The sequence below is a fragment of the Salvelinus namaycush genome, chromosome 5 (assembly GCF_016432855.1).
Source record: "Salvelinus namaycush isolate Seneca chromosome 5, SaNama_1.0, whole genome shotgun sequence".
NCBI classification, from domain to species: domain Eukaryota; kingdom Metazoa; phylum Chordata; class Actinopteri; order Salmoniformes; family Salmonidae; genus Salvelinus; species Salvelinus namaycush.
Window position 1 is genome coordinate 31,321,595 of NC_052311.1, and position 9,296 is coordinate 31,330,890.

The 9,296-nt window shown below is 40.4% G+C and overlaps 1 protein-coding gene across 1 annotated transcript in view; it reads right to left on the minus strand.

Annotated features, from left to right (window-relative positions):
• Positions 1 to 8,793, minus strand: part of LOC120048195 (bifunctional heparan sulfate N-deacetylase/N-sulfotransferase 1-like) — a 90,849-nt gene extending 82,056 nt beyond the window's left edge. The window contains exon 1 of the mRNA XM_038993962.1: positions 8,660 to 8,793. The gene's annotated coding sequence lies outside the window, so the exon portion shown is untranslated. The remainder of the gene's footprint in view (positions 1 to 8,659) is intronic.
• Positions 8,794 to 9,296: the final 503 nt, after the last annotated feature.

The following is a 9,296-nucleotide window of genomic DNA, read 5'->3' on the forward strand; positions in this document are numbered from 1 at the left end:
GTTTCAGAGATATCAAATTATGATGCTGCGTGCATTTCATCAAATCCTCGCAATCAAACAACCAATAATACTGCGCGACACTGGTTCTTTTGCCGTGTTTGGTCCCGACTGCGTTCTCACCTGCAGAGATCTGACTGCACCATGTAGGAATTGAATCGCAACGAGACCACCCTTTTTGAGCGAACCACAGTGTGTTGTTTAGTATGATCCCGAGTGCGCCTAATGTGTTCAAACCAAACGGACTGAACTAAAGGGTGTAAATGCACCAGAGTTCAGAAAAACACTTCAAACCAATTTTGGTGTCAAAGCCCCCTTATTTGCATATACCCCAGGGTGCCTTTTAAGTGAATTTTAGAGTTACCAGTACCACCCGTGACTGTGTTTGCTAGTGACAGAGACATGTTGTTGCATTCATTCATTTTCAGTCCTGTGGCCTTCACCAAGTGAGAGCCTAAGTGAATTGATTGTCATTCAAATTAAATTCTTTAAGACAATAAATATATTTTATAAGGCCTTCTAGTTTTACCCTAATACTACCAACGTGCATGCCCCGCCCACCCAAGGACTGTCTTTTCAGCCGTCTATTTCCTGTGTTTCAGGTGCAAAATCCACTTGTCACTTAAATCTCTCTGGATTGATTGCTTTCATTTTACTCCTGCGACTCGTTCATACTCTTGCTAGTGCCTGTCGTTTTTTCCCGTTAACGTTACGACTGTGGGAATGTTTGTAGTAACCAGTCAAACACACCCCAGTAACGGTTGAAATGGGTTCAATGCAATACATTGTCTTTCCGTTGAACCTATAAGAACGCTAAAGCTTAGTCAGGGATTTAACGCACCTTATCAACACTTACATCACAAGAAAGAGGAGAAAGGGAACTTTCATTTGATGGGTGTTCATTTTGTGGAATTTAAAAAAGTTATAATTTAATAGAGTTGAAATGTTTACAAATTAGATGCGCTGATATGAAAGCAACTTCCAAAAATGAACACTCAGATTATAGTGATATTATGTCTGATCTCACAAACAATGTAAAGTATGTTTATATTTGGTGTAATCTAGAGCCAGCGTGTTGATTTTTTATCCGAGGTTATCCTGCTTTTGATAAACATTGAATTATGCAAGAGTAATGTGACAACAACAGTAATTCAAATCAAATGTATTGGTCACATACACATATTTAGCAGATGTTATTGCGGGTGTAGCGAAATGCTTAATTATTGAGGCAGTCTAGACGGTGCAGGTGAGTGCAGGTAGGGTAGACAGAGCATGGTTTTGCAGTAGTTGCAGCCTTGTCCCACCCCTTTATGTAAATGTATTAATATATGAAAATACAACCAGTGTGTTTATGAAAATTAGGCACCTCATTTTCTTTATTTTAACACAAAATATTATTTTAGAAACCTGATACAATAAGAACATGTATATGTGTGTGCATTCTAAGAAAACATTTTTTACATTTGTCAATAGATTGAATCCCTTTACTCCATGTCTGTGCCAGTGAAAAGGTTTATGTGCTATAATTCATTCAATTTCTGATGAAATATAAAAATTCTAAAAGTTTTGATTGTTTTCATCAATTGTCCAACTGTTGCATTTCTTTAAATTATTAAAAACATAACAATTTCGATTACCATTGCTACTAATACAGTAACCCGAAACTCATAGTTTACAGGCCACATCAGGCCTGCGAGTCACATACAGTATATGCTGGCTTGCAAAGTGATGTGTAATTCCTATTGGAATCCAGCCAGAGTGGGGATATCCAACGTTTATTAATCCGCAACCTGCATTCAGAATGACTGCCTGGGTTAGGAAGACTAAGATATGAGGCTACCTAAAACATTTAAACTGGAACAACCATTTCAGTAGCATGTGCAATACGTCCAAGTAGCAGATTGGAATAGTTTAGAAAAAATTATGTTATTTATATTTGAGTAGCATAAGATTAATTAATCAATGTACGTACATGGAAAAACACAGATATTGAAACACACAATTCTAGAAATCAACCTGCAATAGAGCATGCTGGGAAATATGATAACGATGGGCGTGGATTTGTTTCAACTCTGGATATTAACACCAACACTTGGGTTCTTTTAAACCACTGAGTTTTCATTTAACTCTTGAATCAACACTAGAAATATTACACACACAAAAATCCACAAGTTAACACTGGCCAATTTGCTGTGTGCTATGAAAGGGACACATCTGCAGGCTTCCATACATTTCAAGAGTCTTTTAGAATTCTGAAGAACCGTAGATGTCAAGAACCCCACACTTAACTCAAAGGTTGTTTATCGGGTAAGAGTTCTCCTAAGAACCTCAAAGGGATACTTCGTAATGTTGGCAATGATGCCCTTTATCTACTACCCCAGAGTCAGATGAACTCATGGATACCATTTGTATGTCTCTGCATGCAGTTTGAAGGAAGTTGCTAACTAGCACTAGTGCAATCGCTAACTAGTGTTAGCGCTCATGCTAGTTAGCATTGGCTCACAAAACTACGTCTCACTTCCTTCATACTGGACACAGAGAGCCTGCAGATGTGTCCCTTTCATAGCACAAAGCAAATTGGCCAGTGTTTACTTGTTCATTTTTTCTGTTTATATTTCTAGTGTTGATTCAAGAGTTAAATGAACACTCAAAGTATCCATTTAAGAGCTGAGGAAGAACCATTTAAAACCTTCATTTTTTTTCAGTGTAGTATCGGGTGCAGTGCAAGCGTCAAATTCTAGGGAGAGAGGATTGCCATCAATAAATATGCCGCTTAATTTTTTTGCTGTGATCAAGAATATTAACAGTTTACTTGGCATGCCCACCAACAATGGGGCAAGTGTAACAGTATAACTTTAGACCGTCCCCTCGCCCCGACACGGGCGCGAACCAGGGACCCTCTGCACACATCAACAACAGTCACCCACGAAGCGTCGTTACCCATCGCTCCACAAAAGCCGCGGCCCTTGCAGAGCAAGGGGAACCACTACTTCAAGGTTTCAGAGCAAGTGACGTCACCGACTGAAAGGCTGCTAGCGCGCACCACCGGTACCTAGCTAGCCATTTCACATCGGTTACACAAGCAACAATTATTAGCATAGACCTACTGGTCTTTTGGTATGTCAACATTTCTTGAAATTGATAGTTTACTAGTTTACAAAAGCATGCATTTGGAATTTGTTGTTAAAATATATTATTACATAATCAAAAAGTGTTCTAGACAAAATAATGAAAAAGGCTGTCTGGTACCCTCAATAAATATTTAAAGATTTGTAGTTGAACAAGACTTTGCACATACAGATTTTTTTTTATTACTTGATTTGAACTTGTGACTTGACTTGCTCTTAGAATGCACGACTTGGACTTGACTCGACCCGTTCTACTTTGGACTCGACTTGAGACTCTGACCGTGTGACTTGAGACTTACTGGTGACTCGAATAAGTGACTTGGTCCCACCTCTTGCCTTTTTATATTCAAACAACTCTCGAGGTTTCCCTCTAGGTTTTACTGATATGATCTGGTGAATCACTAATACTGGGCTGTGCTGTAGTTGTACTATCCAAATGTGTTTACTTCTACGACACTCTCCCAGTCAGTACCAAATGCCACTCCGTTGATCTGTTCCAAGAAATCCAATTTCAACATATTGGACATTGTCAGCATTAGGCTAATCTGAATAAATATCCTATATAAACATCTAATGAATGTATCCCTTACAATCAATTGGCCAAAGAGCATACAGCGGACAAACTAATGGAGAGGGAGAAGTCAAAGGATGAAGTACTATGGAACAGCCACTGCAGCCACTGCATGTCTATGGGTGCCGCCAGCAGTCTTGTGTTGGGGCAGAAGGATAGGGTCAGTGGACATAATGTATTGGAAGTTTGCCTGGTTCCCCTCTTATTCTATAGACTGAGTTCTGGGTTGGCCCCCCACACACACACTGAGCACTAGTGATGGGCATTCCGTCTCTTTTCAGTGAGCCGGCTCGTTCGGCTCAGCTCACCAAAAAGGGATGTCTCTTTTGGCTCCTAAACGGCTCTTTAAAACAAATATGTTTTGTATTTTTTCAAGTCAAACAGTTTGACTATGATTGGTGTTAAAACAATTCTAATTCAATTATTAAATGAAATCATACTCTTACCTTAACCACAATGTATTTAAAAATGCATTGGTTTGTTATGAAAAAGAATTTAACAAAGTGCATATAAATCTAACCATTCAAAACGAATACAATCTGAACAGCATAATAGAATATTGCACCATATCAAAGAAAAATAAATAACAATTAGCAAAACTGCAGCATCCCACAAATTGAAATAAATGTAAAAAAGAAGGATGCTATTACACATGTGCATTTAAAGTATAACTTTTTTAATGTATATAAACAAAGTGCATATAAATGTAACAACTGAAAACGAATACAATCTGAACAACATAATAATAGAATATCACACCATATCAAAGAAAACTAAATAACAATGTGCAAACCTGCAGCATCTCACTTAAAACATTAAACTGGTCCCTCTTTTCTCTCTCTTCTTTATTGCCATGTTATAACCAGCAGCACACAGCAATGCTGACCATATTTTGCTTTTATGAGAGATTTGCATTCAGAAATGCAAGCTGCCTCACTTTCGAGGAGCTACTGCGGTTTCTTCTCTCAGTAATTACTTGTCCCATTTGAGAAGACCCTCTCAGAGGGAACGGATGTGGCCACGATGCAGTCTCCCTGTCATGACTTTAGTAAGCCGTTGGTAGACAGAGGCCTTGTTCTTCCACCAGCTCAGAGTATCTGCAGATCTTTGGAGGGGCTCCTCCAAATAAGATCAGACATCCATTATGGCATCTACTGAGGGATTCCTTCATGCTGCTTCCCCAGTTGCTCTCTCGTCAAACAGCATCCAAACAGCAGACATTTGTGGCACTACTGCTGGTGCTTCTGCTCCATCTGATCCCTCTTCTTTCTGTTGCCCTGGTGCCTGAGCCAGCTGACTGCTGGGGCTGTCCCTCCCTGCTGCTGAGGTTATTCTTTGAAGAGCATTATCAATCTCTGGCATCACTGAAGGCTTACTTCTTAAACCTGGGGTCAAGTGCAGCGGTTTCTGATAGTACGTGATTATATTCCATTCTGTGGAACTTTCTGTCCATTGATGAACATAGGGTGTCCATCAACTCTGTCACATGTCCTGTGGTTACATTTGTTTCTCTCTGGAGGCTGGCTGTGATCTGCTGCAGGCCCTTACACAGGAGTATCATTTTTGAGGCTGTCACATAGCTGAAAAGAGAGAACAGTAACTTATTAGTTCAGGTTAATGTTTTGTCTACTGATACTACATTCGCATCTACTGCTCATATACATATATAATACTGGATTAAATAATGATGTAGTAATAACTGCTTACTGTACCTCTCTCCACTGATCTCCACAGTGACCCCTCAAAGGGTTCCAGGACTCCGCACACCTCCTCCACCACCTCCCATTCCTCTTGGGTCAGAGCATCAACAGGTACATTGACAATGGCCAGGGTAGAGATGATGGCATCCTTTGACTCAAGAAACCGCTTCAACATATAAAATGTTGAATTCCACCTTGTAGTGCAGTCTTGTTTAGGCCTCAGCTCAGGCAGCCCCATCTGACGTTGTGTAAACTTTAGTTGTTCAGCATCTACTGTGCTCCTGTGGAAGTATTCCACAGCTGCTTTCACTTTGTCCACAGTGGACTTCATCACCTTCAGAGCATCTCTTACAATCAGGTTGATTGTGTGGGCAAGACATGGGTGATGGGTCCATTTAGACATTTTCATAGCTTTGGTTATGTTAGCTGCATTGTCACTAACACAACAGACCACTTTTCCATCTACTTGCCATTCTCTGACCGCTCTCAACAGTTCTTCTGCCAATTTCTCTGAGGTGTGTCTGTCGCTGAACTCAAAGCAGTCCAGAAGACTGCTAGACATCTGTCACGTTCCTGACCTGTTTTCTGTTGTTTTTGTATGTGTTTGACAGTCAGGGCGTGAGTTTGGGTGGGTAGTCTATGTTATGTGTTTCTATGTTGGTTAAAGGGTGACCTGATATGGCTCTCAATTAGAGGCAGGTGGTTTTCATTTCCTCTGATTGAGAGCCATATTAAGGTAGGTGTTTTCACATTGATTGTTGTGGGTGGTTGTCTCCTGTGTCAGTGTATGTTACGCCACGCGGGACTGTTTCGGTTTTGTTTGTTCGTTCGTTTTATGTAGTCAGTTTTCCTGTTCTTGCGTTCTTCGTGTTTCATGTAAGTTCGTCGTCCAGGTCTGTCTACGTCGTTTGTTGTTTTGTAATTATTCAAGTGTTCGTCGTGTTTTCTGTTTTGTTGATTAAAAATCATGTCTTATCACAACGCTGCATTTTGGTCTAATCCTTGCTACTCCTCTTCGGATGAGGAGAAGGAAGAAGCCCGTTACAACATTGAAAAATCTTCAATGAAGTGACACGTAACCGACATGTTAGAAGTGGTTAGTTACCCTTGATGTCTAGCAGTCAGTGGTAAGGCAAACTGCAGTAGCTTTTTGGACTCTTTCCCGCACTGAAGCCTGTGTGCTCTCGTACAGTTGTGGAATAAGTGATTTTGAAAGGGTTTTCCTGCTTGGAATTGTGTACATTGGATTTAGACTATTGCTATCATTTCTAAAACCTCTGTCCTCCACGATCGAAAATGGCTGGAAATCGGTGGCAATCATTTTAGCCAATGCAATATCAATTTGGCCTTGTTTTGCTACAGACATAGACTTTGGCATAAACTGGTCCATAGAAGACTGCGTTGCTGTTGTTCGCAGAGTAGGCCTACTTGACTGATGGATACATCTTCACGTGTGGAGGTGCTGGCTCCACCACTATTCACTTGCAGGCCCGCTAGTTTCTCGAAGCTCCGCTACAGCTAACTTCACAGTCGGGTGCACAGTTCGCATATGCCGGTGTAGGTTGTGCGTAGAACCGGCATTATATGAGATTTTGTTTTGGCAAATTCTACACTGTGCTCTAACATAGTCTACATTATTAAAATGTATCCAAGTGCTTCCGACTCATTTTCCAGCTGTTGTTTTCACAGTTGTCCTTCCTCTCTCCTCGGATGCTAAGTGTGTGACTGTGAGTGAGTTGGCTCGGCCCTCCCTCACGCATCTTTGGTTCATTGGTTGACACTGCGTGTCTGATTGACAGGAACAACAGGTGAGGCTGTTAGTCTGAGCAGACAGTCAGAACGAATGTGTGTGCGCTTGAGCATTTAGGCCTATATTACTTTATTTCTTTTTTTTGTTCTTTGAATTAGTTAATTCTATTCATTTAAATCTTTTGATTATTCATATCTTAATTTTAATTTTTTTTGTATAAATAGATTCGGATCTTCTGATATGCAAGCCGGCTCCCAACGTTCAGCTACAAGAGCCGGCTCTTAGAGCCGACTCGTTCGCGAACGACCCATCACTACTGAGCACGGCTTTGAGGGGCACTGACATGGAAAAATACAAGAACTGGTATGTTGTGGGGCTACTGTGGTTCCCATCAGCCTAAACTAGCCATGAATAACATTACATTCTAGTCAACACAGCAGCATGTTTACAACATGCTTATAACAGCCTTACATAGCCTTTATAATAGCACATTAGGATGAAGTCATGCTGAGATTTGATCACATAGCAGCAGCAGCCGTAAAAAAATGCACTGGCATTTCTCTATATGGAAACTGTCTGAATTTGACTCAATAGGAAAATGTGTGTATAAAAACATGTGTAAACATATATAAACGTATATATGATATATATCTTTGTACTTCTTAGTCATGTGCATGTATATCATCATCACCATAATGATGTTATGTAGCCTACAGTTTCTCAAATTCTATGTAGGGTGGATACTGAAGTTGGCTACTTTGAAGGAAGGCTCTTCTAGACAAACGATGTAGCAGCCTAATCACTACTGCCTTCCCTCCACATCAGTCAGTCCTAGCGGGACATAGCCTACATAACCAACTTTCCACTGTCACGTGAAACGTTATTGAATTAAAAATGAATTGTTGGGTGCAGTCAGAAAAAAATGTGGTCCAAAGTGCTCCATCTTTAGGTATAAAAATAAGGAAATATATGTACACTTTTTCTCGCATAATTCCAATCGGCAACATTGCAAAAGATGAAGACAACAGCAGGTTGTTTTCCCACTTCGACAGTGTTTTCAGATTCTGTCTGTACCCTCATTCAGAATGGTAAGTAGACTTACTGAACAGTTACAATCAATCCTAACGATACTCACAGGCCACAAAGTTACAATAATAAGTTAATATCTTGCTCGTGCGAAGTTGTATCACGGGGCTTCACTTACTTGATGCAGATATTCAAACACCCGGACACAATTCCAGGCGGAAAACTTTGACTAGAATTCATACAAATGGCCTTCATTGGTACCACTATTTAATAGGCAAAAACTGCTGTGAGATTCAACTCTGTACCCGGGCTTCGTTTTCAATTCATGGGAAATTCAGGCCAAAACTGTGGCTGCATTTTCAGTCTGCGCCAAGGCGAGTGGATGATAGCAAGCCAGTCGGGGCTAGTAGTTGAACGATTGAGCAGCGATCAGCTCGTCTTGACCAAAACATTTGCACCAGAAAACGATGTACTTTGTCACACTCACCTTCTCAATCGGCATCTGGTAGAATTAATACTTGGATTCAACCAAAGCAAACACGACGCCTCATCTCGCTTTCCCTGTACCCGGGCTCCGTTCTCCCGTTTTTGCAGACTTGTCTGATGAGAGAAATGTCAGAATGTCCCTCTTTCTGCAGAGCTATACAACACTGCCCCACAATGGTCGACAGGGGGCACCAGCACGGCATCAACTGTCCCTAATCAGGTTACAGCGTTATCTCATTAAATTAATAGTTACATTTCATATTTAGCTCATCTTCTGGACAGTCTGTCCAGTAGTTCACCAAATATTTTAATAGGTTTATTTAGTAATACGGATGAAAAATAGTTCAGAAATAGTTCCTACCTGTTCATTAATTTATACATAGGTTGAAAATGCGTGATATACTGTAAACTCATTCAAGTACTGCTTGCCAAGTAAGCACTGAGATAGTAATCACACCATTCAAACCATTGTCACCCCACTACTTTCAAGAGGCTCTCCAGACCATTGAAGACCATTCATGCAAACATTATTCAATATTCATCATGGCAGACCTATGATTAACATGTGATCTGTAATAATAAGTATAAGTAGTCTGCCATTTTTATCACGTTTTATGTGGACTTGTATTGCTTATCTC